Source organism: Tupaia chinensis, unplaced genomic scaffold (genome assembly GCF_000334495.1).
Source record: "Tupaia chinensis unplaced genomic scaffold, TupChi_1.0 Scaffold000146_1, whole genome shotgun sequence".
Taxonomy (NCBI): Eukaryota; Metazoa; Chordata; class Mammalia; order Scandentia; family Tupaiidae; genus Tupaia; species Tupaia belangeri.
In genome coordinates, this window is record NW_006159616.1 from 6,684,188 (window position 1) to 6,689,095 (window position 4,908).

General features: G+C 46.9%; 1 non-coding gene across 1 annotated transcript; it reads right to left on the bottom strand.

The window, feature by feature from the left end:
• Nucleotides 1–1,644: 1,644 nt before the first annotated feature.
• Nucleotides 1,645–1,749, bottom strand: LOC114007276 (U6 spliceosomal RNA). Its single transcript, XR_003548906.1, has one exon. It is a non-coding gene; the product is annotated as a U6 spliceosomal RNA (small nuclear RNA).
• Between the last annotated feature and the right edge of the window lie 3,159 nt (nucleotides 1,750–4,908).

Sequence of the window (4,908 nt, forward strand, 5' to 3'; positions counted from 1 at the left end):
CGCCGGGTGCATGTGCGTGTGTGCCCAAGATCCCGAGAGGAGAATGGAGGAGAAGGGATTGCGGTGTGACCATCCCCCCGGGGGGGCGATTTCTCGCTTTCTGTCTCTCTGTCTCTCTCTGTCTGTCTGGCGAGCGCACGCGCCCTACACCAAAAACCTCTCCAAAAAAAAGAAAACCTAGCCCAGATAAGACTCTTAGTCTATTTTCTGCTACTATATAAAAAATTAAAATAAATAAATAAGCAATCCATAGCCTGGGTAATTTATAAAGAACAGTTTTTTTCTTGTTTTTTTTTTTGGAGAGGTTTTTTCGCTATAGGGCGCGTGCACTTGCCAGACAGACAGAGAGAAACATAGAGACAGAAAGTGAGAAATCATCCCCCAGGGGGGATGGTCACACCGCAATCCCTTCTCCTCCATTCTCCTCTCGGGATCTTGGGCACACACGCACACATGCCTGGAGTTAGTTCTGAGACACCGGGTCCGGGATGCGAACCGTGGTTGACTACGTGGGAGTCCAGCGACATAGCCATTACACTAACTGCTGGTTCCCTATAAAGAACAGTTCAATGTCAAGCACATGTGTGTAGATGCCCAAAATCCTGAGAAGGGAGGAGAAGGAATTCCAGCATGGCCATTTCCCACGAGGGCTTTCTCATTTTCTCTTTGTCTCCAGCGAGTGCATGTGCCCTATAGCAAAAAACAAAACAAAACAAAACAAAACAAGGCAACAGGAGTTTGTCTGGTTCATGGTTCTGGGGGATTTGAAGCCCAAGAGCATGGTGCCAGCATCTTCTGAGCAGAAGGCCTCACATGGCAAAACAGGGCGAGGGGGACAGAAGTAGGTCCAAACTCCCAAGATAGTGACAACAGCATTAATGATCATGAGGACAGAGCCCTCAAGGCCTAATCACTTCTTACTGCTTGCACCTCTTAGTTTGGTCAATGACAATCAACAATCTCAGCATGAGTTTCAGAGGGGTTATTCAAGCCATAGAGACCTAAGATCCACAGGTGAGACATTAGAAGGAACAACCTCGTCTTCCACAACTCTCCCCTCACAGAGCATAAAACCCAGCACATCAGCCAAATGTTTGGAAATTCAATAGCATAGTTTAAAATACCTGTATCAGAAAAAGAAATCCCAAGGGAAGTTACAAAATATTTCAAACTGCAAGATAGTGAAATACAATATATCAAAATTGGAGGGATCCGGGTAAAGCAGTACTTATAGGGAATTTAATAGCTTTCAATGACTATAAAAGAAAAGAATGGTCATATTGGAAATGGTTATATTGAGAATCTAGGAAAACATTGGACCAGCAGTTGGCGTGATGGCTATGTCACTGGACTCCCATATTGTCGACTGCAGTTGGAGTCCCAGACCCAGTGGCTTAAACTCACACTGGGCGCATGTGCGTGTGTGCCCAGGATCCCGAGAGGAGAATGGAGGAGAAGGGATTGCAACGTGGACATCTCCCCTTGGGGGTGATTTCTCGCTTTCTGTCTCTCTGTCTGTCTTTCTGGCGAGCGCATGCGCCCTACAGCAAAAACCTCTCCAAAAAAAAAAAAAAATGTTTCTCTTGAACTCTCTCCCAACCCACCCCCAGGCAGTTCCCAGTATCTAGCATAATGATTGCTGTTAAAATTACGGAACATTTCAAGAACTTGCGTGTCATCCTCGTGCAGGGCCACGCTATGTTCTCCGTATCACTCCCATGTTAGTATATGTACTGCCCAAGCAAGCACGGTCTGTGTCTACTCTAAAGCTTGAGTTTGTAGTTTTGCTTTTTGGGTTTGTTGTTTGTCTTGTGTATAAGTCAGAGCGTGTGTACATGTGCCAGAGAGATAGAGGGGGAGGGGGAAAGCAGTCAGCAGCGAGGCGTGGCCACGCTGCAGCCCCTCTCCATCTCCCCACCCTCTCAGGACTTGGGCACGCACACATGCGTCCAGTGTGTCTTGCAAGATATCAGGTCCATGCCTTAAACTGAGTGATGGGCCATGAGACTGGCCCTCGAGTTTGTAATAAAACAAAACAAAAACTAAAACTAAAGGAAAGAGCGTAACACTTCACATAAAGAAAATACCAGGCCCAGATAAGTTCACCAACAAATGCTAGCAAACCTTTAGGGAAGAAACAAATGTCTAGGAAATAGAAGAGAAGGATATGCTTTCTGGCTCACATATTTTTAAATTTTTGTTTAAAATTGTTTGTTTGTTTGTTTGTTTTGCAACACAGCGCATGTACTTGCCAGACAGAGAGAGGCAGTGAGAGGGAAAGTGAGAAGTCTCCCTCAGGGGGATCGGCCATGCTGCAATCCCTTCTCCTCCATTCTCCTCTTGGGATTTTTGGGCACGCACACACACCTGGCTTGATGTTCAGATTGCCAGGTCCAGGACTCAAACCATAGTTGGCCGTATGGGAGTCCAGTGCCTTAACCACCACACCACCATGGCCCGCATAACACTGATCAACACCTGACAAAGAAGTTGAAGGGAAGACTACAGACTCATATTCCTCATGAACATAGTCTCCAAAACCTTCTCACAATACTTGCAAATTGAATTCTGCAATACCTAAAAAAAAGGGCAATGCCAATCCCAGGAAGCAAGGTTGATTTAATGCTTTATACTCAGTATAATCTACCACATTAGCAGAAATGAAAGAGACAAATAATATGACTCTCTCAATAGACGCAGGAAAAGCGTGAGTCGAGAGCTCAGAGGTAGACGCACATCTACATGGTCGGTTGTTTTTTGACAGAGGTGCTGATGTCATTTAATGGGAAAGGTACGGTGTTAGTCATGGTTCACCAGGAAAACAGAGCCAGTAGGAGATGTTTGCTTCTTTGTTATAGGAAATTGCTGCTCAGGATTAAAAGTCCCAAGATGAGTCGTTGTCTAGCTGCAACTGAGGAGAGCCAATGACATAGTTCCACCGCAAATACTGGCAGACTCCGGATCCAGAAGACCTGATGTTTTGGTTCAAATCTGAAGGCACGAGGAGCTCCCTCTTGCTTAGCCCTCTCACCCTAGTCAGGCCTTCGACTGACTGGATAAGGCCCACCACAGAAGAGAGTGCCATCTGCTTTGTTCAGTTGTAGAAGCAGAAAAATATTTTCCTTCTCTTCTCTCAGGTTTTCTAGCTGGGGTGCTACAAATTAGACTGACAAAAGACAAGCTGACAAGAGAAAAACAGAATTTTTTTTTTAATGGCTAGTGTGAGTTATGCTTGCCAAAGAGAGAGGGAGAATACCCCAGTGGGGCCTGGTCATGCCACAGGCCTTTTTCTTCCACTTTTCCTTCCTATCAAGATTTTGGGCACACGAGTACACATGCCTGGTATGGTTTTCAAGCCGCTGGGGCTGGGTTTCCAACCACAGTCGGCCATATGGGATCTGGCTCCCTTAACTGCTGAGCTACCAGCCTGGCCCAACAAGCAGATCTCTTACCGTGTGCAGTACCCATGTGCGTGGCAGGAACCGCTGATGAGAAACTTAAGAGCGCTTAGAGCTTGGGGTGTATGTGTCTAACAAAAGAAGAATGAACGTGTAGCGGGGCCGGGCAGTGGGGTGCAGGGACACGACTGATCCCATACAGGAAGGGGCTGGGCTTCTGTCCGGGACCTCCCTGAATATGCTGGATTCCTGTACGTGCCCGTCACCTGGGCCGTCTGGGGCAGGGGAGGCAGGATGGCATGAGCACGCTGATGAAGCCTTTCTCTCTTTCATGGAAAAAAGAAAGTTTTAAACATTTGTAGAGGGCCAGCCCCGCAGCACAGAGAGCTGGATCCCGCGTGACCAACCACGTTTCAAGTCCTGGCCCCATCAGCTTGAAACACACATGTGTGTGCATGCCCCAAGTTCTAATGGAACAGAGACGTGGAGGAAAAGGGGGTGCAGTGTGACCACACCCTATCAGGGACGCTTCTCCCTCATCCCCTCCCCGTGAGTCCACGTGTCCTCTGGCAATTAAAAACAAAAACAAACAAAAAAAAAATAGAGAAAACTGAGAAGGCAAAGGAAAGGGACTTAGGCTTTCAGGGGTAGCAGACTGTGGGAAGACACGTCGGGGGACTGAAGAAAGGCACGGGTTGTTTCAGCAGGCTGAGTGGACGCCTCTTCCCTGGCCTGGGAAGGAGCTAGAGCTGCCTCTGGTGACTCCCCTTGCCCTTGCTAGTAGAGAGGGGAGGGCAGGCTTTGTGTTCTTTCTTTTTTGGGGGGTAGGGTGGTCTAGTCTGTTTGAACGTCCTTCTGTTCGATATAACCCCTATGGCAGAGTGGTATATTTTGAGATTGTGCACTCTGAACACTTTCATAGTCTGCCAATGCGAATGTTAATCTCACCCAGAAACACCGTCTCAGACACACCCAGAATAATGTTTGACCAAATGTCTGGCCACCTAGTAGGAAAAATGAAACACCACAGGTATAGCAGCGATAGCCCCAAAGAAATCTACAAACAAACCTTACTCACTGACCCTTGTCATCCACGTAGTTCTCTTCTCACCATTTATCACGTTAGAGACTCATTCTTTTTGTCTTGTTGCTTCTCTAAAAATGCCTTGTTCTGAGGACCAGCAGGTGGCATGGTGGTTAAGGTGCTGGACACTCCCACATGGCCGACCACGGTTCGAGTCCTGGGCCTGGTGGTTTGCTTTCGCACTTTCCTCTCTCTCTCTCAATCTGTGTGTGTGTGTGTGTGTGTGTGTGTGTGTGTGTGTCTTTCTCTGGTCAAATTAAAATGAAGGAATAAATAGATAAATAAATAAATCTTTAAAAAAATAGATAAATAAAAATGTCTTGTTCTTGATGACAGCAGGTGATGTGGTTGATAGAGCTCTGGACTCCGACTTGTCCAACTGCAGTTCAAGGTCCGGACCTGGTGGCTTCCTCTCTCTCTCTCTTT